General features: G+C 40.7%; 1 pseudogene; it reads left to right on the plus strand.

Moving 5' to 3' along the window:
- Positions 1 to 2,757: 2,757 nt before the first annotated feature.
- The window catches only part of LOC128657055 (zinc finger protein 260-like), a 50,833-nt pseudogene continuing 26,563 nt past the window's right edge, over positions 2,758 to 27,027 (plus strand).

Genomic DNA, 27,027 nt, shown 5'->3' on the forward strand with positions numbered 1-27,027 from the left:
AAGCAGTCATATGAAATGCAAAACTATTTTTGTGTCATTCTTCTACAACTTATATGACCGGAGTCAACAGTATGGCAATCTCATCTATAAATAATGGCTATACCTACACTATATATATATATATATATATATATATATATATATATATATTCAAAGGTGGATACAGCGCCTATATGTCCAATATACTGATGTGGTATGTGAGGAATAAAGGATGGGAAAAAGCAAATAAGAACATAGAAAATAAAAGAAAAAATAAAAGAAAAATATATATATATTAAAATAAAATAACAATAAAAAGTCCAGCTAAAAATAGCATATAAAATATATGAACTCTGAAACGATGTTCATATGAGTCCTGGAAGTAATCTAAATCGTAGTGAATCTCCAGATGTAGTGGTTGTATAGATATAGTTGGTATATAATACCCTTACCAGATCTTACCTCAATCGAATGAGGTAAGTATGCCGCACTGGGGGTATATATAGATGATTGGGTTTCCTCCTTGTATCCTGCTTGTGGTGTTCGTTGACCTCTTGGAGTATGCAGGGATGTGCCTCTGATGATGAATAGATCCCTTGTACTTCCTATGGATTCGTGGTTGGCCTCTTGGAGTGCTCTTTCTGCTCTGGTATTAACTTTCTCCGGCGTGAGGATACCTTTTAAACTGGTTTGTGGATCTGGGAGACTGGTGTTAGATTTGAGGCTTTTAAATTGTCTAGCAGAAGGGAACACACTGCAACACTTGAAGTCAATGGTTACAGTTAGCAAAGTTTAAGATTTCAGCACCCAGAGTATTTTCCCTTTCATACAGGAGGATAATACCACTATATGGAAGAAAAGTAGCCACAAGATTCTCTTTCCAAAAAGAGCGTTCCAGCAAGGTTGTCTCAAAACTACTGTGTCCACCATAGACTGCACCACATCAGTATATTGGACATATAGGCGCTGTATCCACCTTTGAATATATATTCTCTTTTACTGTCTAGGGCTTCACAACCCTCCCAGTATATGTCCTATATAGCTGCCACTATTTCCTATACACCCTTTGACCAGCGCCCACAACAGAGTATCACTTGTGTCAACTCAGTTCACTGAGGAGACACATTTTACTTATTTCTACATATATATATATATATATATATATATATATATATATATATATATATATATATATATATATATATATATATATATATATATAGGGGGAAAACTAAACCTTTATTGTTTATTCGTCTTTGGGAGCACATAAGGCTTTATGGTTAGTTTATGGTTAGTTTTGCACTACTTGTCTTATTATTAAGCAATACGCTGCAGAACTAAAGGCTGATGTACTGCAGGGGTGTCACAGACGTTGGTGCCAGTGTGTATAAAACATTGATAATTAAGCTTTATGTAATTAATAATGTATTTTTTTTATAACCATTGTCACTAATGTCTTCTACACGTTCTGTATCGGTCTCACCCACATGCCTCCTCCACAACACCTTATATAGAGACACTATACATTGAACCTATAGAGATCCCTTTTGTATCACATGCACCACCCACTAATAAGAGGTCAATTTATCAAAGGCTTTCGCCAGCCTTTGAGCCCCTACGGCTGCAGGTTCTCACACAAGAACCTGCAAGCCATATTTAACAAGCAGCGGTCATCAGACTGCTGCTTTGCTAACCTCTTCGCCACCTCTTGCTTGGCGAAATTCAATCTCCCCGGTCTTTTCCGACCGGGGAGATTGACAGCTCCTGTCCGGGCACGATTGCACGCAAGCACAAAATAGCGCTCGTGTGCAATGCTGAATTACTCCAGGAGAATTCAGACCGCCAGAGGCGAGCTGCGGCAGACAGGGGCCCGTATATGTGCCCCTGTCCGCCTCAGCTTGATAAAACGCCCCCTATAGAACATCAAGCAGAGATACACAGTACTATAGAAAGGGTCCATATGTCATAAATACACTCTTCCCTTATATATAAACATTTAATAATTCATGTTCCCTCAGCCTCACACACAGCAACCTACTCACTACCTTATATAAAGGGATATGAAATTTTAGAAAGTCTTCCTCTGCCTCACACACAGCCCCCTCCCCAGTACCGTATATATATAGAACTGTATTATTAATTATAGGCTCTGCCTCACACATACACCCAGAGAGATTGCTTGTCTCACATACATCGCCCCTCCCCAGTACCTTATATACAGATATATATTATTATAGAGAGGTTTTCCGTGTCTCATATACACAACCCTTTCCTATCAACTTATATACAGATCTAGATCTTTATTATTATATGGAGATGCCCTGTGTCTAACACTCACTGCCCCCTGCACCTTATATACAGATCTAAATTTGTATATAGATTTTCCCACTGCCGCACACACATCCAAACCGATCCCTATACAGATGTAAGTTATTGTGAGGTTCCCACTGCATCACACACGCAGCTCCCTACCCAGTGCCTTATATACAGCTATATAATACTATAGAGAGGCTCCATCTGCCTCACAAACACACATCCAGCTCCCTCCCAGAGCCTGTTGCTTCATACATACAGGATTTCTTTAGTACAGCATATGCAGGTACATAACACTAATAAAACGGTTGCTTTGCTTGTGTTTACCTACGTGAATCAGCCGTGTTAAATACGGATAGTGTAACAGCTACTTCCATTCCATCAGAAGGACCTATGATGTCATAAGTCACATGGCTGCTGTAACCACACGGGAACAAGTACTACAGGAAGTAGCTGGGTGGGTAACTTCAATGGATGCAGCTTCCGGTGTGTACCATGTGATCGCTGCCGTCCTGTACACTACGGAACAAGCTGCTACCGCCTGACTGCCTCAGTTCAGCAATCTATATGGTTGTTCTATGTAGGTAACTTTCTAATTGGTAATGTGTCTGTGTATAAAGCACTGGGGAGATATGTGTTTCACAACGAACCTCTCTTAGTGACTATATCTGTATAAGCTACTGCAGAAGACTTTATTTTAGAGGCAAAGAGAACCATAATATTAGGTGTCTGTATATAAGGTACTGGAGATTGGGCTAGGTGTGTGAGGCAGAGGGAACCTCTCTATAATATGTGTGTGAGGAAGAGGGGTGTGTGCGAGGCACAGGGGGCCGCCATATTATATATCTGTATATAAGGTACTGGTGGGGACTGTGTGTTTGAGGCATAGGTAACTTCTCTATTATATGTATATCTTCGTTTAAAGTACTGAAGAGGGGTGGTATGAGACAGAAGGAAACTATAATATATAATATCTGTATATAGTATTCTGGGGAGGGGGCTGTGTGTGGGGTCACAGAGGATCTCAATGTTATATATCTGAATTCTCTATATAAGGTACTGGAAAGTGAGCTGTGTGTGTGAGGCACAGGGGACCACAGTGTGAGCCTTTAACATATACCATATATATGTGTATATATATATATATATATATATATACACACACACACACCATATATACATGCGCACACACACAAACAACATATACACATATACACGCACACAACATATACACATACATACCATACACACCATATATATACACACACACACAACATATACACATACATACCATACACACACACACACAAACAACATATACACATACACACCATATATATATATATATACACACACACACACACACACACAAACAATATATATACACACACACCATATACACACACACACACACAAACAACATATACACATACACACACCATATATACACGCGCACACACACAAACAACATATACACATACACACACAACATATACACATACATACCATACATACACCATATATATACACACACAACATATACACACACATACATACCATACACACACAAACAACATATACACATACACACCATATATATATATATATATATACACACCATATACACACGCACACCACATATACACACACACCGTATAGACACACACACCACATATACACACACCATATACACAACACACACTTATTAAAGAACAAAAAAAAATTCTAAGTATTTTGGTTGGCTCCTACACTCCTAGAATACATGTGTTAAGCCCTGACTTACCTTTTCTGCAATGTGCTGTAGTGATGTCCAGTTCATGAACGAATCGTCCATTTGAACTGGATCTTTTCAGTGAACTGTATGAATCAGTTCACCAGACTGAACTGATTCGTTTCAAACAGTTCACTTCCTGAGTCTGCAGCAGCACTGGTAATACGATTCTAGAGTGTGTACTGCTTCTGCTAACTCCTCCTTTGCAATGAATCAGACAGTCTCACTCTAGGATCATATTACCAGTACTGTTACTGATTCAAGAAGTGAACTGTTTGCAAATGAATCAGTGTACTGTTAACTCCTTTGCAGTGAATCATTCAGTTAACAGTACACTGATTCAAATATACCCCTAACTGCACCTAAATTAACTCTTACAAAAGTAGCAGGTCTCAACCTTATATTTATAAACCAAAACTCTGTATGGCTTATAAATAAATATAAGGTTGAGACCTGCTGCTTCTGTAAGGGTTAATTTAAGGTGCAGTTAGAGGTATATTTGAATCAGTGTACTGTTAACTGAACGATTCATTGCAAAGGAGTTAACAGTACACTGATTCAAATATACCCCAAACTGCACCTTAAATTAACCCTTAGAGAAGCAGCATGTTTATTTATAAGCCATACAGAGTTTTGGGCTGTTTACACATTAATACTAAGGTCTATATTGTTACTATATTATTACTATATTAATGTCATATTCTATTGTCACTTTTATTATAATATAAGTCTTTTATAAGATATGCCTATCTTAGGAAAATACATACAACACAGTACATAGAACAGAGTATACAGCATGCTCTGTTATATGTACTGTGTTGTATGCATCTGTGAAGGAGCCAACGCTGCCTGGCTGAGGACTCAGGAGGAGCTGAACTGAATCATGAGTCACACAATTCACACAGTCAGTGACTCATGATTCAGGAACAAATCTGCGGCTCTACAGTTCACCTACTGAACATGAGGTAGAGCCTCTATCTCATGTTCAGTAGGTGAACTGGTGAATCGGTTCATGAACCAGTTCAGTTAATCGAACTGTCCGAAATGAACCGATTCACACAGAAGAACCGAACTTCCCATCTCTAATGTGCTGTTCCCTGTACCACACTGGAGATCAGGAAGTGAGTGGAAATTGACAAGAGAGGGACGTAGCAAATATTTTCATTGAGATAGAATGGAACAGTGACACCTGCAGGCAGAAATTAAAAGTGCAGGCAAAAAATATTTTTAACTGCAACTGCCGTTCTTTCTGCAGAGATCCTTCAGTTTCTGCGAAAAGAACGCAGATTGTACAGTGTTCTGTTTTGCTTCTATTATCAAATTTGTTTTGTTCCCATGTTATTCCATAATGAAGAGATAACTAGATAGGCATCTGGGGCACTACATGTCAGCCCAGAGGCAGAATTTTTTTTTCACTTTCTGCGATTAGTTTTTTTAGTGAAAAACTTGCTGCAGATTATAATTTTAAATAAAATGTAATTTAAAATTAGGCAGTTACACTAAAGCGCCAGTTCAATTGTAATGTGTTGGTTAACTGGAGGATAAAGTAATTTTTTAAGTTTTATTATATAGTGCAATAGTTGAAAATTGAATTGCAAATTAGCTGCAGACAAAAGAAATTGTATAAAATGTCTCTTGAATAAATTAGTTTCCTTTTCTCTTTGTCTAACATAAAAATGTAGTAATAAAAATGTGCATTGCTCATAAGAACGTCTTAGATTCAGAAAAAAACAGCTTTGCAGACTGGGAAAGGTTTGCGCTGTTAAACAAATATTTTACTGTTCTCTTCAAACAGAACTTTGCTCTGGATGCACTGTGGTAAGGAAACCTTACACAGTGCAGCCAGAGCGCACTGCTGTTTGAAGAGAACAGTTAAATGTGGAGCAGCACTGGAAAGTTAAATAGTTGACAGTTCCTGCATGTGTCCTTTTCTTTTTGCAGACATTCTGCATTTTCTGCGATGACAGCTCAGATCACTGGACGTTCTGCCTTGTAGCATGGCAGGAACTAGTGCTGCCATCTAGTGGTTTTACAAATGGATACCATTCTTGCAAAACTGCTGCCAAATAGTGCTCCAGAAATGGGCTGGCTCCTTAGCATATGTCCCTCCTTTTCAAAAAATTATACCAAGAGAACAAAGAAAAATTGATAATATAAATAAATTATAAAGTTGTCTAAAATTGTTTCATATCCCTTTAACAATGTGATTAACCATTGGTTAAACACATAGCACTACAGTGTTGCTAGTGTTAAAATTAGTTGTTTTAACAGCATTTGAACACTATAATAGACTATTACCTTTTTATAATAATCTATATCTGTATATAAGATGCTGCAGAGAGGGTTGTGTTTGTATGGAACCTCTCTACTAAGTTTTTGTAGAAGGGGGCTCTGTTTGATTGAGAGGGAACCTGTCTGTGATAATATGTATCTCTATAAGGTACTGGGGAGGGGTCTGTATCTGTGAGAGGCAGAGGGAACATCTCTATAATTATATATAGCTGTATAGAAGATACTGGTGAGGGGTCTGTGTATGTGGGAGGTAAAGGGAACTATATATATATATATATATATATATATATATATATATATATATATACACACACTGTACAGTAAGCACATTGAGTTTATCTGTTTTTTAAATGTTTAGTTCTATGTAATGAAATAACTTTTTGCAATATATTTTCTCTATCTATTTTGCCCCTTTTCTGTGTAATTTGGTTCAGAAAATTAAAGTGAATGTAAATTTTGATGCTGAAGTGCCTGGTTTTTAAAAATTCGATTAAAAACAGGGGCACTTTAATTCATCAAAACCTACCTTTTAATCTTGACAGCCGCTCCAGCTTCCCCCGGTCGTCGCAAGCCATTTCTGACGTAAGAAATGATGGATTGGTCATCCTCCAATCACGGCTCCCCCCCCCCCCCCCGGGGGAATCGGTGTCTGATTCAAAGCCGTGATTGGAGGAAGCCAGATTCCACACTTTAGACCCAGGAAGAGGCTTTGCGACGGGCGGAGGAAGCTGGAGCAGCTGTCAAGATTAAAGGGTAAGTATTTTTTCACAACATGAGTGAAATGTAAATTTTTATGAATTAAAGTGCCCCTGTTTTTAATCAAATTTTTAAAAACCGGGCACTTTCGCATCAAAATTTACATTCACTTTAAGCAATTTCTAATTCTAAGAACTTGGGGTGCACCCCTGCTGGCTTCTCAAGGCTAACTCGGCTATGTACTGGGGCTAGCCTTGTTGTCTGTGGGCTAAACCCCAGATTGGCGTCTCTAAATAAAGAAAATGCTGGTTGGAGTTTGGCTATTGAAAAATAACTGCTGTAAAGAAGGATGTTAATGTTAGACTTGGCTGATATGTTATTCTATAGCAACACAACAGGAATGTCCTGTAATTGCAAGGTGTTTGCTGTCCCTTTAAGTGATAGTAGCTCAGACAAACTGATAAAAGTTTATTCATCCCTGTGACTCAGCCGATACTTGAATCCTGGGAGTCTGTTTAATTGAGGGAACTAATAAGAAAGAGTGTAGAGTACTGGCACTAGTTTAGTGTATATAGGAATATATGGAACTGGTAATTGTTCCGGTGCTTACCCACCTAAATTATGACATAGGGAAGAAAAAGAGGTAAGAGAACCTCAAAGAAAGCAGGTGGTTTAGACTAGCACTCATTCCTATCTAACGTAATTAAAAAATAAACTTTTAATAAGTAAATTTAATACCGGCCTAAATACCAAGTGTACCAAATTAAAACTAAGTCTCAAATGTCCCCCTGTTTCCTGGCCGATAGCAGCTCCCTCGGCTTCAGGTGACAGGGACACTTGGACTCCAATTTAAAAACAACAACATTCACCAACGTGCAAATGAATGCACAAAATGTTTGGCAGCAAACTAGTTTCGGCTGTACTATGTCCACAGCATTGAGAAAGGCTGATAGTACAGCCGAAACTAGTTTGCTGCCAAACATTTTGTGCATTCATTTGCACGTTGGTGAATGTTGTTGTTTTTAAATTGGAGTCCAAGTGTCCCTGTCACCTGAAGCCGAGGGAGCTGCTATCGGCCAGGAAACAGGGGGACATTTGAGACTTAGTTTTAATTTGGTACACTTGGTATTTAGGCCGGTATTAAATTTACTTATTAAAAGTTTATTTTTTAATTACGTTAGATAGGAATGAGTGCTAGTCTAAACCACCTGCTTTCTTTGAGGTTCTCTTACCTATTTTTCTTCCCTAATTGAGGGAACTGTCAGGGTATAAATAGCGCTTCTTATCAAACTCCAGGTGCCATTAAACAACGTTGGTGATGTGTAAAAAAAATAAATGCTTTTTGTTCCACTTGCTATAAGCTACTGCAGTATAGTGTAAAACTGTGCATGGGTACACAAGGGAATTCCAGAGAATAATCACCAATTTGGGCTTATATTTTCATTAATTCATTAATTAATGCAAACTAAAGTTGGTTTCTAAAAGTGCTAGGTCTATTGAAAATAGTAACTCACAGAAGAAATAAACACATTGAAGTTGATATTCAAAAACAATAAATGTAAATGGTTGTAAACAGCTTCAGCACAAGGTTGTCAAATGGCTCAAATTAAAGGTTTAAGGCTTTGTAAATAATAACATAAAATAAAAAGCTATATATTGTTAGAGAAGTTAAAGGGGCGGTCTACTCCAGAATGTTTATTGTTTAAAAAGATAGATAATCCCTTTATTACCCATTCTCCCTAATGGTGATGCGGGAAGCCAGATATGGACCCGTTGCTCAGTGTGCCTAGAGCTTTATTACCCAATCCTCAGTTTTGCATAACCAGAATGGTTGTATTAATACACTTTTTTACCTCTGTGATTACCTTGTATCTAAGCCTCTGCAGAATGCCCCCTTATTCTAGTTGTTTTGACAGACATGCATTTTAGCCAATCAGTGCTTACTCCTAGGTAACTCCACGTGCATGTGCACAATGTTATCTATATGGCACAAATGAACTAACGCCCTCTAGCTGTGGAAAACTGTCAAAATGCCCTGAGATAAGAGACGGCCTTCAAGGCCTTACAAATTAACATATGAGCTTACCGAGGACTAGCTTTCAACAAAGAATACCAAGAGAACAAAGCAAATTTGATGATAAAAGTAAATTGTAAAGTTTTTTTTTTTTTTTTTTTTAAATTGCATGTCCTATCTGAATCATGAAAGTTTCATTTTGACTAGACTGTCCCTTTAATGTATACCCCATATGACAATGAACTGTACATGAGTGTCTCTCTCTCTATCTCTCTGTGTTTAGGCTCCTGTTACTGTGAAGATCACGTACAATAGACGTCACTGCGTTTGCCAGTAAAGGGGAAACATTATAAGAATATCTGACAAATTCAGTTGTGCTGAACAAGAAAATGTTTGCCAAGATTGAGAACCAAACCTCAAACTTTCCTGATGCACACGGAGGTAAGCAGGACGTCACATGTATGTCACCTGGTTTTGTCATCAGAATGGGAAAATATTTACATTAACTAACCAGAAACCTCAGTGATCTCATTGTCTTAAAGGGACAAAGGGGTTGATAGTATATTGGTAATGTACAGAAGTCTCTACCTTGCTGTGTATACAATCTTGCTTTACTAATGTTGTTAATGACCAGCCCCAAGGCAGAACATACTGCGATATACGATCTCATCGCAGAAAATGTACCATTTCTGCAGAATTCTTTTTTTGCCTGCACTTTTAATTTCTGCCTGCAGGTGTCACTGTTCCATTCTTTCTCAATTTAATTATTTACTACATTCCTCTCTCTTCAATTTCCTCCCCATTCCCGAACTCCAGTGCGGTACAGGGTAACAGCACATTGCAGAAATGTAAGTCAGGGCTTAACAAATTTATTCTAGGAGTCTAGGAGCCAATCAAAATACTTAGGAGCAAGATTTTTTTTTTGTTCTTTAATGTGTGTGTGTGTGTATGTTTGTATCTGTGTGTGTATATCTGTGTGTATGTGCGTATGTATGTGTGTCAATTTCCTCCCCTCTTCCTGAACTCCAGTGTGGTACAGGGTAATAGCACATTGCAGAAACGGTGAGTCAGGGCATAAAAAATTTATTTTAAGACACTGCAGAAAATATTTCACAAAAAAAAATCTCATTGCAGAAAATAAAATAAAAAAAAGTTCTGCCTCTGGGATGACCAGATCGGCACGATGTGCTCATGCCCAGTCTCTGCATAAAGAGCACTTATTGGATAGGTAAGCTCCATGCATAGTGTACCAACCAATCAGCTATTGCACATGTTGCCAATTTCTTATATACAAAATGTCTAAACATGGTTTTGTTTGTTTTTGTAGGCACTTTGCATTGCACAATGTTTGACTCTAGTGTGCTTAAATTGTACAACACCAGTTTATGAAATCAGAGTGCAATCTGTACATGACAGTAGTGCTTGTCATCAGAGTTTACTGAAGTAGGCTCACAAGTGTGCTTTATAAATGGCAGCAGTGTTTGTCGTTAGAGCATTCAAAGGTAGATTCAGGTGCATGCTCTATATGTACAGCAGTGCTTGTCATGAGAGCATACTGAGGTAGGCTCAGAAGTGCACGCTATCTATGGCAGCAGTGCTTATCATGAGAGCATACTGAGGTAGGTTTAGGAGTGCACTCTATACATGGCAGTAGTGCTTGTCATGAAAGCATACTGAGGTAGGTTAAGGAGCGTGCTCTATATATGGCAGCAGTGCTTGTCGTGAGCCCATACAGAGGTAGGCACAGGAGCACTGTCAATATATGGGAGAAGTGTTTGTCATGAGATCATACTGAGGAAGTCTTAGGAGCGCTCTCTATATATGACAGCAGTGTTTGTCATGTGATCATACTGAAGTAGGCACAGCAGCTTGCTCTATATATTGCAGCAGTGCTTGTCATTGGACAAGGCTCAGGAGCGCACTCTATACATGGTAGTAGTGCTTGTCATGAGAGCATACTGAGGTAGAACAGGAGCGCGCTCTGTATATGGCACCAGTGCTTGTCATGAGACAAGGCTCAGGAGCGCACTCTATACATGGCAGTAGTGCTTGTCATGAGAGCATACTGAGGTAGAACAGGAGCGTGCTCTATATATGGCAGCAGTGCTTGTCGTTAGACCATATAGAGGTAGGCACAGGAGCACTGTCTATATGGCAAAAAGATGTGTAGTCCACAGCACTATGAATAAGCATCTGTTTATTAAAGCATAACAGACAGGTAAATGTGCACATTTTGCTTTAATAAACAGATGCTTATTCATAGTGCTGTATGTCCTACGTGCACTACCCCAGATGGGAGTTCCAGGTGCTAAGCTTTACTTTATCTGTTGTGTCTATATATGACATCAGTGTTTGTCCTGAGATCATACTGAGGTAGGCTCAGAAGTGCTCTCTCTATATGACAACAGTGTTTATCATTAGAGCATACTGAAGTAGGCACAACAACATGCTCTATATATGGCAGCAGTGTTTGTCATTAGAGCATACTGAGGTAGGGCCAGGAGCGCTTAGCTGCAGTGTTTGATACAAGAACATACTGAGGTATGCTCAGGAGCATGCTCTATATATGGCAGCAGTACTTGTCATAAGAGCATACTGAAGTAGACATAGGAGAGCACTCTATATATGCCAGCAATGTTAGTCATGAGAGCATACTGAGGTAGGTATAGGAGTGTTACAGACAATGGATACCCCGACTGGGTATCTCCGCCATAAGGTCCTGCTTTCTCCCCGGAACCTGTAGCTGTATAGCTGGAAAGTGATTATAGCAAGTAGCCCACCCTAATAACCAGACAAGACCAGTATTAAAGGGACAGTACACTGTAAAATTGTTTTTATATGAATGTATTTTCAATGACTTGTTATACCAGCTGCATAGTATAAAATTTATGAGAAATTACATTTTCAGTTTATTTGTGTATATGAAGTAGCTGTTTTTCTGCTTTTTTTTTTATTGAGGTTCATGTACAGGTGTACACAAAATATACGATGAGCAAACAAAGGGAAAACAAAGCATATGATTACAATACAATTAGAAAGCTTTACGTACATCACATTAAAATGACACTAATTTCTGAATAGTTAGTATTGCGCTGTAAAGTTTGGGAAAAGAATGCAGTGCTTATCATTAATGGTGGGTGTTCTACTTATAAACCCTATAAAATGGATTAAGGAGGCCACTCTTGGAACTCAAGTGCTTAAGTGGTAATACTATTTATAGAAGGCATCTGAAAGTGAAGAGGCCACTTTGCGTCTCATCTTGTAAACCTCATTTTTTATTTTTGTAGTACTTTAACAGAACAGTATAGCGTTAAGAAGTTATAGAAGGGGCTCTGCCAGAAAATAACTAATTTACAACTTTTAAGTACTTAGTAGAGGATGGAGCTACACTTAATGCTGGGGGTTATATCTAAATAGGATGTAGGGGTCAATAAGCTAGTGGCATCATTTGGTGTTGTCACAGAAAAAAGGTCTCAAGGGCCAAACAAGATATGGACTGTAAGCCAGGTGGATTCCACTGCTAGGTAAACAGAAGAGAAAATTAGATCTCTTGTTGAGCACCTAGATGTGGACTGTTGTAGAATATTAGCAATAGGAAAAATAATAGCCAGCCCAGAAGCAGAACTTTTTTTCACTTTCTGCGATGAGATTTTTTTTAGTTAAAAATTTTCTGCAGGTCATTTTGAAATAGAAATCACTTCACCATGGTCTCTTCATGCATACCCCCCTACATATCAATATCACCCTGGTCTCTTCATGCATACCCCCCTGCATATCAATATCACCCTGGTCTCTTCATGCATACCCCCCTGCATATCAATATCACCCTGGTCTACTCTCTTCATGCATACAACCCTTGCTTATCAATATCACCATGGTCTCTTCATGCATACCCCCCCATGCATATCAATATCACCCTGGTCTACTCTCTTAATGCATACCACTCTTGCTTATCAATATCACCATGGTCTCTTCAGGCATACCCCCCCCCCCCCCCCGCATATCAATATCACCCTGGTCTACTCTCTTCATGCATACCACTCTTGCTTATCAATATCACCATGGTCTCTTCATGCATACCCCCCCCCCCCTCTGCATATCAATATCACCCTGGTCTACTCTCTTCATGCATACCACTCTTGCTTATCAATATCACCATGGTCTCTTCATGCATACCCCCCCCCCCCCCACATATCAATATCACCCTGGTCTACTCTCTTCATGCATACCCCCTTTGTATTCAATATCATCATCATGGTCTCTTCATGCATACCCCCCCTTCATATCAATATCACCCTGGTCTCTTCATGCATACCCCCTGCAATATATTATATAAACATACTTTAATTGCACATATACCCCACCATACTGATTTTATTATGATTACTACACACACACACGTATATGTATGTATGTATATATATATATATATATATATATATATATATATATATATCTCCTCACACATGTATACATATATATATATATATATATATATATATATATATACATATACATATTAACACATTTATTAAAAAAACTAAATCTGGCTCCTAGAATCATTTTTTTAAAGGGCCAGTGTACACTAAAATCATGGATCATATACCAGTAATAAATTCCCTAATTAACTAAATGAGATATGTATAGGAATTTTGAAAAACAATGCTTTTAGTACATTTTACTTTTTTATTTCCTGCTCCTGAAATATTCTGGAAGGTGCTGACATTCCCCAAGAAAAGGGCTGAGCTCTGCTTGAGGCTAGCACGCCCACCCTCCAATCATAAGCCATATGCAAATCCACATTGCACTCCAGCAAAACATAGTTAGTTATTAGAAAAGACAACAATAGGTCCAAACAGTGCAACCTTTATTAACTCAAACAGCATGTATACTTGAATCAGACCAAGTATTTTACTGCGTATGTATGTAGCCCCAGTCCATCCTCCATTCCATTTACACCATACCATTTAAACAGCAGTATATCAGTGCCAGACAGAACACTGTGTGTGGAGCAGCTCCATATAAAGAAGACCGGCAATGCGTGTTCTACGAAGCAGCTGCCTATGACACAAACTCAGAGTAGATGAAGAATATATTGTAGGCTCCTTGACACGCTACAGTGTAGCAACGTTCAGTTGCGATGTTTTCCCTCAATTTGAATTATTTGCCTGCCCACACAAATTTACTTTGGATCGCTAGCCGGACCTGAAGCAACACTACTTGTTTCACTAGATGAAGACACTGCTTCACATGTGGGCTTCTTGCATAGACCTGCCCCTGCATCAGTGCACAACATGGGATATCAGTTCAGAAATTGTTATGCTGTACAGTACCTGGTCTCCGGTATATAATATCTTGCAAGTCACCATGTTGTGCACTGATGCAGGGACAGGTCTGTGCAAGAAGCCCACAGAATGTGAAGCAGTGTCTTCATCTAGTGAAACAAGTAGTGTTGCTTCAGGTCTGGCTAGCGATCCAAAGTAAATTTGTGTGGGCAGGCAAATAATTCAAATTGAGGGAAAACATCGCAACTGAACGCTGCTACACTGTAGCGTGTTAAGGAGCCTACAATATATTCTTCATCTACTCTGAGTTTGTGTCATAGGCAGCTGCTGCGTAGAACACGCATTGCCGGTCTTCTTTATATGGAGCTGCTCCACACACAGTGTTCTGTCTGGCACCTATTCTGCTGTTTAAATGGAATGGAGGATGGACATATGGAGTCTTCATCTAGTGAAACAAGTGGAGTTGCTTCAGGTCCTGCTAGCGATTGTGGCAGGCAAATAATCCAAATTGAGGCATGAAGTTGCGCAGACAGAGAAGGGAGTGGGAAGTCAGGGTTGAGGATCGTCTCTTAGCAAGCAGCATGGGTTGGGAGAGCAATATGAAAAACTGCATATTTATTATTAAAAAAATATATACACACACTTCCAATAAATTTACCAATTCACTTACAACTTTAGCACACAGAAAACTTGGATGTATAATGTCTGGCCCTGACTTACCAATTCTGCAATCTGTTACCCTCCGCATTTGAGTTCAGGAAGAGAGAAGAAATTGAAAACAGAGCAACGTAGTAAATATTTAGACTGAGATAGAACGGGACAGTGACACCTGCAGGTAAAAATTAAAAGTGCAGGCAATTTTTTTTTTTACTGTCACGTCCGGTCTTTCTGCAGACACACTCCAGATTCTGCGATGAGTTTGCACATCACACAGTGTTCTGCCTTGAGGATAGCCAGAATCATATCTTAAGCCTACAAGGGAGGTAATGGATAAACCCGTGTGAACAGGTATTTAATTTTATAAAAGGTGTATATGTGGCTCTAATGTTTAAACTGGTAAATGTATGATAATCTAACAAACACCTAAATGCTGAAGTTAGGGACTCATCGTCTCGCCGTCCCGACCGCTAACAGCAAGGCGCCATCCCAGAGTGAAAAATAAAGTAAAGATTATATCACTAGAAATGCAAATAGGGCTCTGACTAAAGTATGTTCTGGGTTGCAAGTGAAGAGGCAGTCCTATAAGCTAGCTACTATGTGTGGTACAAGAGCATATAAGTTTATCCTTTTTTTTAAGCATATGCATACCAAGGTAGGAATTGATAAAACAGCAAACGGCTAAAGGGTCATAGAGAGTGCAATGTGTCTGAAACTATGGGTCTGACAAAGTGTCCTAAGAGAGTAAGTACCATGGGATCTAAAAGTTGACAGACACAGGCTGCAAATATACACGTAGTTAAACATGAGGGACGTTCTCGCAGTTTAGAGCATAGTATTGATAGGATTTGATATCTACATGAGAAGATCATATTGTGATATTTAACTTAACATCAAATGATACATTAAAACTAAGGCAATACAACACAACTGAACAGGCTGTGTGACTACAGTTACTTGTCACAGTCCAGGGTGCACATATATTTATAAGCTCCAAACCAGAACAACATTAGGAGCATTCTCATAGTTTAGAGCATAATATTTATAGAATTTGACACCCAGATGAAAAGATCTTATTATGATATTTAACTTAACAGCCTTATAGGAACACTAAAAACTAAGGCAATGCAATACAATAGAACAGGCTTTGTGACTACAGTTCATTGCCATATGTTAGAATGGACATATGCAGGCTGCAAATGGGCAGGTAGTTAGACTAGAGTAACTATGTCCCAACCAGCACCATGTAGCAAAGCCAGAACCAAATGCAAAACAGCAGGCTATGCATCTACTGGTTCTTGCCTCGATCTCCACAAACAACCTGTAATTAACCTCCAGGATCCCATGTTAGATACAGCAAACCTGTGTAGGAAAGGATGGTAGGGTGCTTGTCAAGACCAGTCCCAGTCCTGCCTTCAAGGCTCCACCTTAGATGCAGTGAAATTGTACAGGGAAGGATGGTAGGTATCATCACTATTCGTGCACATAACGTTATTTTTGGGTGCATGCATATTAGGCCAGTAGAGTCCCCCTTTACATGCCCTCATTTTGGAATTACAGCCCATCGTGTAAGTTGTTGTCTGTTCAGCGCTGGCTACCCACACTGAAGGCTCCGCAGCAGGAAGCTCAGTAGATGCAAATAGCGAGTGCCAAATATTCAAGAAACCGCTTGTTCCATGGATATTGTCTTCACTCGATTGGGCAATAGAGCTCTCTATATTGTAATCCGGTAGTTTAGCCTTGACATCTCGGACTGTGAGCTCTTCAGGAGCAGAATGAGCTTCGTCATTGGCAGGCAGCAGATGCTGGAGCTCCACCACACCACAGCCTCCACATTTCACTGAGACCTGCTCAGGCTGTATGTGCTGTTTTGCAAAGCATAATTTTCTGTAAAGCTAAATGCCGCGTGCAGCTTCTCTTCAAAGGCAGCGCTATGAGATTCAAGTAGACAGCGCAGCTCCTCCAAAATATATATCGCTGTCTCCATGGCATAATAAATACAGGGAGTGCAGAATTATTAGGCAAGTTGTATTTTTGAGGATTAATTTTATTATTGAACAACAACCATGTTCTCAATGAACCCAACAATACTCATTCATATCAAAGCTGAATAGTTTTGGAAGTAGTTTTTAGTTATAGCTATTTTAGGGGGATTTCTGTGTGTGCAGGTGACTATTACTGTGCATAATTATTAGGCAACTTAACAAAAAACAAATATATACCCATTTCAATTATTTATTTTTACCAGTGAAACCAATATAACATCTTAACATTCACAAATATACATTTCTGACATTCAAAAACAAAACAAAAACAAATCAGTGACCAATATAGCCACCTTTCTTTGCAAGGACACTCAAAAGCCTGCCATCCATGGATTCTGTCAGTGTTTTTATCTGTTCACCATCAACATTGCATGCAGCAGCAACCACAGCCTCCCAGACACTGTTCAGAGAGGTGTACTGTTTTCCCTCCTTGTAAATCTCACATTTGATGATGGACCACAGGTTCTCAATAGGGTTCAGATCAGGTGAACAAGGAGGCCATGTCATTAGATTTTCTTCTTTTATACCCTTTCTTGCCAGCCACGCTGTGGAGTACTTGGACGCGTGTGATGGAGCATTGTCCTGCATGAAAATAATGTTTTTCTTGAAGGATGCAGGCTTCTTCCTGTATCACTGCTTGAACAAGGTGTCTTCCAGAAACTGGCAGTAGGACTGGGAGTTGAGCTTGACTCCATCCTCAACCCGAAAAGGCCCCACAAGCTCATCTTTGATGATACCAGCCCAAACCAGTACTCCACCTCCACCTTGCTGGCGTCTGAGTCGGACTGGAGCTCTCTGCCCTTTACCAATCCAGCCACGGGCCCATCCATCTGGCCCATCAAGACTCACTCTCATTTCATCAGTCCATAAAACCTTAGAAAAATCAGTCTTGAGATATTTCTTGGCCCAGTCTTGACGTTTCAGCTTGTGTGTCTTGTTCAGTGGTGGTCATCTTTCAGCCTTTCTTACCTTAGCCATGTCTCTGAGTATTGCACACCTTGTGCTTTTGGGCACTCCAGTGATGTTGCAGCTCTAAAATATGGCCAAACTGGTGGCAAGTGGCATCTTGGCAGCTGCACGCTTGACTTTTCTCAGTTCATGGGCAGTTATTTTGCGCGTTGGTTTTTCCACACGCTTCTTGCGACCCTGTTGACTATTTTGAATGAAACGCTTGATTGTTCGATGATCACGCTTCAGAAGCTTTGCCATTTTAAGAGTGCTGCATCCCTCTGCAAGATATCTCACTGTTTTTGACTTTTCTGAGCCTGTCAAGTCCTTCTTTTGACCCATTTTGCCAAGGGAAAGGAAGTTGCCTAATAATTATGCACACCTGATATAGGGTGTTGATGTCATTAGACCACACCCCTTCTCATTACAGAGATGCACATTACCTAATATGCTTAATTGGTAGTAGGCTTTCGAGCCTATACAGCTTGGAGTAAGACAACATTCATAAAGAGGATGATGTGGTCAAAATACTAATTTGCCTAATAATTCTGCACTCCCTGTATAAGGCAAATTGACGAAGTAACGCTGTATAATGCTATGAGAATAGTTTTAAATTGCAGTGACTGGTGAGGTGGCACTTCTCCTTAACGACAGGCCCACAAAGGGTACCTGCAGGGGGGTCTAAATAATGGCAACAGTCCTCAGCGTGACTTGGGAGCCCGGGTGAATTTGTAAAATCCTGCAGCCACGAGGTTGGAAAGATGGCTGCCACTTATGCAGAGTCAGGATAGGGCTCCGATCCCAATTCAAAGATGTAGCACAAGAGGTTAAATTTGGCTTTTGCCAGCTGCTAGATAGGAGTCCAGGGTGTACTCAAGGGGTTTCTCATGGTTCAACTCTGTGATAAACCATAGGTAAGGTTGAATATAGCATAGTCAGGACCAGAGCAGCAAGATTATGCGACCATTCTCGTGTGCACCGGACTCCACCCCCTGGTTTTGTGCTTTTGAACCACAGCCTATTACAATGGGTTGAGCTTAAGGTAATATCAGATCTCATTGTGTTATCATTTTGTGTACACACACTTGCTTCCTTATCTTATATTTGTCTAGAAAACCAAAGCTCAATACTTAAAGAGAACAATGGAAAATTATAATTTTATTACTTAACTAGCATGCCCCCCACTGAGAGTGTAATCTCTTCTGCTGGCTGTGTTTACTTAGGCTATTCAATATAATCTACTCCAGTATACTAATTTTCAGTATAGGATGGGACACCACAGCCTAAATCAGCTATTTCAAATGCCAAAATAGGGGTAAAGGAGCTACTTGTAAACCATTTAAAACACTCCAGCAGGTAAAATGAATCAGTGGGAACAATTTAAAGGGGAGACATTTTTTGGGTGAACTGTCCCTTTAAGGTGAAACACGAACAGACTTTATTGTGAAACACACACTGCTTATATACACACTGTGCAAAGAAAGGAAGCGTGGGACAGAAGCGCTCCAAAGAAATGAAGCCTACCTTGCAAATTTTGTGTAGACAATTTTTTGCCGTGATAGTATTATGTTTTAAAGTGATAGTACTATGTTTTAGAGTGATCAATATTACTGATAAGTTTATAGTATTTCTAAATGTTCCCAATACAAAAAACAGATGAGACAAGGTGACAAGAAGTGATTTGTACAAAATGTAACAAAAGATTTATTAAAATGCTAAAAATTGCTAATGTAGCACACTAAAGTTGCTATAAGATGCCGGCATCTATAATAATCAATATATTTAATACTAAGTGTACCTCAGCAATGATATGTTATCAATTGTAGGTAGCAATCTTACATACTAAATAGCGCTATTTTTGTATCTTATGGTAACGATTAGCAAAAAACAATAAAACAAAGCCAATACTTGTATGTTAAGCTAAAATGTTCCCAAATGGTTTGTGACTTATTCGTTGGTGTATAGTGTCTTGCACCAATATCAGAAATAGATTCTTCGGCTGTGCACAGCTTTGTAACTCACAGTTCTCCGCTATACAAACGTGTATTGACAGTCCGTTGGGAGCTCCGGTATAGATGGTGACGTCAGACCAGCAAGCTTTGTGAATCTCGTCCACTTCAAGAAATCCTGTGTCAAAAAACACAGAGGGAGTCTTCAATTTCCAGCTTGGATTCTGTCCCACACTTCCTTTGCACAATATTTTTTGGATCATTTCTTAGGAATCAATGATCCCCTATAGGAAGAGATAGCAAATATACCTTAGAGCTAGCACTCGCACCACTCCCCTTCTTTTTCTTATATACACACTGCCCATCATAAGGGTCTTATCTGACCCCCAGATCTCCCGCCCCTCCAGACAGACTGGCGCCCCCATAGGAGCCATAGTCCCCGTAATACAGAGGCAGTGTATTCGTGGTGATCCTGAGGGAGCGGCGGCTATTCCCAGGTACCAGTGGAGAGCCCTGGTCCCCAAGGTGTCCCAGTCCAAAAAGTGTCATGATCCGTCGATGGGGGCCGAAGCAGCAGCTGGTCAAAGGTACACAGGGTAAGCCAGGGGGGTGTAGGAGTTGTAGGGGGGTCCGAAACCCCAAGTTCACAAGGGAGCTCCCTTCCGGCAATCATCCCACCTCTTGCCCTCCCTAGAGGGTACTAATCCCCAAAAGAGCGGAGCTCTGTGACAAAAGGCCACTGGAGCGACCTAGGGTAAAGGTCAGCGGGGTTACAGGGTAGCTTGGCTGGGTAGTAGTTCCGTGAGCCCGGCCAGCCAGGAAGGGGTCAGGCGATAAGCGATCAGGTCTTCCATGAGGAGGTACAAACAGTGCGAGCACAGGACAGAATGAGTCTAGGACAATGCGTAAGCCACAAAAAAAGCAAAAACAATATAATAAACAGTGACTTAGGTTGTAGGGGGGTGGGGGTCGCCTTGGCAGCCTGGTATCCGTGACAAGGAGCATGCACTATTTATGGCAGCAGTGATTGTCATGAGAGCATACTGAGGTAGGCACAGGAGCGTGCTGTATATATGGCAGTAGTGCTTGTCATAAGAGCATACTTAATTAGGCTCAGGAGCGCACTCTATATATGGCAGCAATGTTTTTCATGAGAGCATATTGAGATAGGCAGAGGAGCGTGCTCTATATATCGCAGCAATGTTTATGAGAGCATACTGAGGTAGGTACAGGCGCATGTTCTATATATGGCAGATGTGTTTGTAATGAGAGCATAATGAGGTAGGTACAGGATCATGTTCTATATGAGGCAGCAGTGTTTGTAATGAGAGCATACTGAGGTAGGTACAGGTGCATGCTCTATATGAGGCAGCAGTGTTTGTAATGAGAGCATACTGAGGTAGGTACAGGATCATGCTCTATATGAGGCAGCAGTGCTTGTAATGAGAGCATACTGAGGAAGGTACAGGATGATGCTCTATATGAGGCACCAGTGTTTGTAATGAGAGCATACTGAGGTAGGTACAGGCGCATGCTCTATATGAGGCAGCAGTGTTTGTAATGAGAGCATACTGAGGTAGGTACAGGATCATGCTCTATATGAGGCAGCAGTGTTTGTAATGAGAGCATACTGAGGTAGGTACAGGATCATGCTCTATATGAGGCAGCAGTGTTTGTAATGAGAGCATACTGAGGTAGGTACAGGATCATACTCTATATGAGGCAGCAGTGTTTGTAATGAGAGCATACTGAGGCAGGTACAGGATCCTGCTCTATATGAGGCAGCAGTGATTGTAATGAGAGCATACTGAGGTAGGTACAGGATCCTGCTCTATATGAGGCAGCAGTGATTGTAATGAGAGCATACTGAGGTAGGTACAGGATCATGCTCTATATATGATAGCAGTGTTTGTAATGAGAGAATACTGAGGTAGGTACAGGAGCATGCTCTATATGAGGCAGCAGTGATTGTAATGAGAGCATACTGAGGTAGGTACAGGATCATGCTTTATATGAGGCAGCAGTGTTTGTAATGAGAGCATACTGAGGTAGGTACAGTATCATGCTTTATATGAGGCAGCAGTGTTTGTAATGAGAGCATACTGAGGTAGGTACAGGTGCATGCTATATATGAGGCTGTAGTGTTTGTAATGAGAGCATACGGAGGTAGGTACAGGATCATGCTCTATATGAGGCAGCAGTGTTTGTCATGAGAGCATACTGAGGTAGGTACAGGATCATGCTCTATATGAGGCAGCAGTGATTGTCATGGGAGCACACTGAAGTAGGCTCAGGAGCATTCTTTATGTATGACAGCAGTGCTTGTCATGAGAGCATACTGAGGTAGGCACAAATTAAGTTGGGTCAAGTAGTTAGGTACGTACGATGTGACTACAGTATTCCAAGACACTGGTTTATTTTGGCCATTTTAACCATTTAAATTGTGATTTATTTTTTTTCTCCTTAGCTGTGCTACTGTACTTATTTTTTTATTATTTAAATTGTATTATATAAAATCTGTGCCAATTTCTTCCCAAAAGTGATTACATTTTACTCATTGCTGTAAGTGGCTGCATTTAATACAAAGCGTGATTTAATTAGACTTCAGGATATTATTGTAAAAGAAGATAAAACATACAAACTGCTGTTATATAAGTTTATGTTACACCCTGTACTGTGCTCTATCAGGTAATTTCCTGCTGTAATTACAGGGCGTCTAGAGGAAAACCCGGGCACTGGGCTATTAAATGTGAAGGAAGAGGATGAGACAGATGACATGAATAGTCATCAGACTGAAATACATTGCTCCCTCCCTGCCGGTGAGTAGTAATACGTGAGAGTCTGCCGGGGCTGTGCACACAGTTACTTACTGCTCTCCCTCCCTGCCGGTGAGTAGTAATACGTGAGAGTCTGCCGGGGCTGTGCACACAGTTACTTACTGCTCTCCCTCCCTGCCGGTGAGTAGTAATACGTGAGAGTCTGCCGGGGCTGTGCACACAGTTACTTACTGCTCTCCCTCCCTGCCGGTGAGTAGTAATACGTGAGAGTCTGCCGGGGCTGTGCACACAGATACTTACTGCTCTCCCTCCCTGCCGGTGAGTAGTAATACGTGAGAGTCTGCCGGGGCTGTGCACACAGTTACTTACTGCTCTCCCTTCCTGCCGGTGAGCAGTAATACGTGAGAGTCTGCCGGGGCTGTGCACACAGTTACTTACTGCTCTCCCTCCCTGCCGGTGAGTAGTAATATGTGAGAGTCTGCCGGGGCTGTGCACACAGTTACTTACTGCTCTCCCTCCCTGCCGGTGAGTAGTAATACGTGAGAGTCTGCCGGGGCTGTGCACACAGTTACTTACTGCTCTCCCTCCCTGCCGGTGAGTAGTAATACGTGAGTGTCTGCCGGGGCTGTGCACACAGTTGCTTACTGCTCTCCCTCCCTGCCGGTGAGTAGTAATACGTGAGAGTCTGCCGGGGCTGTGCACACAGTTACTTACTGCTCTCCCTCCCTGCCGGTGAGTAGTAATACGTGAGAGTCTGCCGGGGCTGTGCACACAGTTACTTACTGCTCTCCCTCCCTGCCGGTGAGTAGTAATACGTGAGAGTCTGCCGGGGCTGTGCACACAGTTACTTACTGCTCTCCCTCCCTGCCGGTGAGTAGTAATACGTGAGAGTCTGCTGGGGCTGTGCACACAGTTACTTACTGCTCTCCCTCCCTGCCGGTGAGTAGTAATACGTGAGAGTCTGCCGGGGCTGTGCACACAGTTACTTACTGCTCTCCCTTGTAGTTTACGGTCTGGTTTATAAGCGCAGTTAACACAATGAGTTTAACCCTTGTTTAGTTCATGTTGTATTTTGTATACTGGTATATAGAGGATCACGGTAAAAAAAAAAAAAAGGATGAGAGAGAAAAGGAGAATGTGTGAATTTGCTGTTGTTATTGTCTGTCTAGGAAATGCACAAACTGTGTTATGGTAAAGTTATAAAAAAACTAGATCATGTGATATAAAAACTGAATCTACTTTTTTTTTACAGATGAAGATAACGCTGATATAGTGAAAGCTGAGAGAACAGAAGATCTGTGTGTGAGGCATCAGCTGGAAGCACCAGATGAGGAAACCAGTGACAGCATCAGTCAATGTGAGTGTGCACTCGTGGTGTGTCTGAGGGACACAGGATACAGGTGAGTGGGCACTTGTGGTGTGTCTGAGGGACACAGGTGAGTGGGCACTTGTGGTGTGTCTGAGGGACACAGGATACAGGTGAGTGGGCACTTGTGGTGTGTCTGAGGGATGCAGGTCACAGGTAAGTGTACATGTATGTTGTGTCTGAGGGACATGGATTAAAGGTGAGTGTGCACTTGTGGTATGTCTGAGAGACACAGGTTACAGGTGAGTGTGCACGTGTGTTGTGTCTGAGGAATGCAGGTCACAGGTAACTGCACATATTTTGTGTCTGAGGGATATGTGTTACAGGTGAATATGTATTGTGTCTCCGGGACACAGGTTTACAGGTGAGTGTGCAGGTGTTTCAGGGATGAAGGTAGCATGGGTGTTGTGTGTTTTTGGGTTACAGGTGATTGTACACAAGGTGGTTGTGCATATATGGTGTGGGTTACAGGTGAGTCAGCACATATATTGTGTGTGAGTTACAGGGGAGTGTGCACATATATTATGTGTGTGAGGTACGTGAGTTACAGGTGAGTCAGCACATACAGTATATTGTGTGTGAGCTATGTGGGTTACAGGTGAGTGCACATATATTGTGTGTGAGTTACAGGTGAGTGTGCACATATATTGTGTGTGAGGTACGTGAGTTACAGGTGAGTGTGCACATATATTGTGTGTGAGGTACGTTAGTTACTGGTTAGTTTGCACATATATTGTGTGTGAGTTACGTGAGTTACAAGTGAGTCTGCACATATATTGTGTGTGAGTTTAAGGTGAGTGTGCACATATATTGTGTGTGAGGTATGTGGGTTACAGGTGAGTGTGCACATATATTGTGTGTGAGTTACCGTGAGTGTGCACATATATTGTGTGTTAGGTATGTGGGTTACAGGTGAGTGTGCACATATATTGTGCGTGAGGTACATGAGTTACCGGTGAGTGTGCACATATATTGTGTGTTAGGTATGCGAGTTACAGGTGAGTGTGCACATATATTGTGTGTTAGGTATGTGAGTTACAGGTGAGTGTGCACATATATTGTGTGTTAGGTATGTGAGTTACAGGTGAGTGTGCACATATATTGTGTGTGAGGTATGTGGGTTACAGGTCAGTGTGCACATATATTGTGTGTGAGGTATGTGAGTTACAGGTGAGTGGGCACATACCTTGTGTGTGAGTTACCGTGAGTGTGCACATATATTGTGTGTGAGGTACGTGAGTTACAGGTGAGTGTGCACATATATTGTGTGTTAGGTATGTGAGTTACAGGTGAGTGTGCACATATATTGTGTGTTAGGTATGTGAGTTACAGGTGAGTCTGCACATATATTGTGTGTGAGTTACAGGTGAGTGTGCACATATATTGTGTGTGAGTTACAGGTGAGTGTGCACATATATTGTGTGTGAGTTACAGGTGAGTGTGCACATATATTGTGTGTTAGGTATGTGAGTTACAGGTTAGTCTGCAGATATATTGTGTTTGAGTTACAGGTGAGTGTGCACATATATTGTTTGTTAGATATGTGAGTTTCAGGTAAGAGTGCACATATATTGTGTGTTAGGTATGTGAGTTTCAGGTAAGAGTGCACATATATTGTGTGTGAGTTACAGGTGAGTGTGCACATATATTGTGTGTGAGTTACCGTGAGTGTGCACATATATTGTGTGTTAGGTATGTGGGTTACAGGTGAGTGTGCACATATATTGTGTGTTAGGTATGTAATTTACAGGTAAGTGTGGGTCTACTAAATAATTCTCTTGTGTGCACATAGTAATTGTTTTGCGTTCTCACATGATTTTTCGTTATATATAATGAGAGAGAAATTAATATATCCCATGAGCACTACAAATAACTTAGGTATGTGAGTTACAGGTGAGTGTGCACATATATTGTGTGTTAGGTATGTGAGTTACAGGTGAGTCTGCACATATATTGTTTGTGAGTTACAGGTGAGTGTGCACATATATTGTGTGTGAGTTACCGTGAGTGTGCACATATATTGTGTGTGAGGTATGTGGGTTACAGGTGAGTGTGCACATATATTGTGTGTGAGTTACAGGTGAGTGTGCACATATATTGTGTGTGAGTTACCGTGAGTGTGCACATATATTGTGTGTGAGTTACAGGTGAGTGTGCACATATATTGTGTGTGAGTTACCGTGAGTGTGCACATATCTTGTGTGTGAGGTATGTGGGTTACAGGTGAGTGTGCACATATATTGTGTGTTAGGTATGTGAGTTACAGGTGAGTGTGCACATATATTGTGTGTTAGGTATGTGAGTTACAGGTGAGTGTGCACATATATTGTGTGTTAGGTATGTAAGTTACAGGTGAGTGTGGGTCTACTAAATAATTCTCTTGTGTGCACATAGTAATTGTTTTGCGTTCTCACATGATTTTTCGTTATATATAATGAGAGAGAAATTAATATATCCCATGAGCACTACAAATAACTTACACATACATGTATATTCTTATTGTACAGGCCGTATGGATGTGACGCCTTCAGATGGCTCAGCAGTTGAGTACAGAGGAGAACCGTATGTGTGTGATCATGTGAAGACTGAGGAGGATGAAGTTCCTATAAATACGGCTACAGGTGATTAGCAATAATTAATACACTACCCTTAAATATCCGCCGGATATAGCGCAGATCTTGCCTCCGAAGTTGCGCTAGTTAAACTCAAAACGACCACAGACGTACATGGTACGTCTGTCATTAAGAGGTTAAGTAAAGGGAACATTCTGATGGTGACATTGTGCCTCATGTAAATAACAGTTATATTTTCTCAGATGGTTACACAGCAGACACAAGTCAGTGAGCAGCTCATGTATGAATAACTAAGGGCTAGATTACACATGAAGCACAAAAATATAAGCACTGCTGAGTGCTAACTCCACTCAAGTTAAATC

This window comes from Bombina bombina, chromosome 4, assembly GCF_027579735.1.
Source record: "Bombina bombina isolate aBomBom1 chromosome 4, aBomBom1.pri, whole genome shotgun sequence".
In the NCBI taxonomy this organism is placed as follows: domain Eukaryota; kingdom Metazoa; phylum Chordata; class Amphibia; order Anura; family Bombinatoridae; genus Bombina; species Bombina bombina.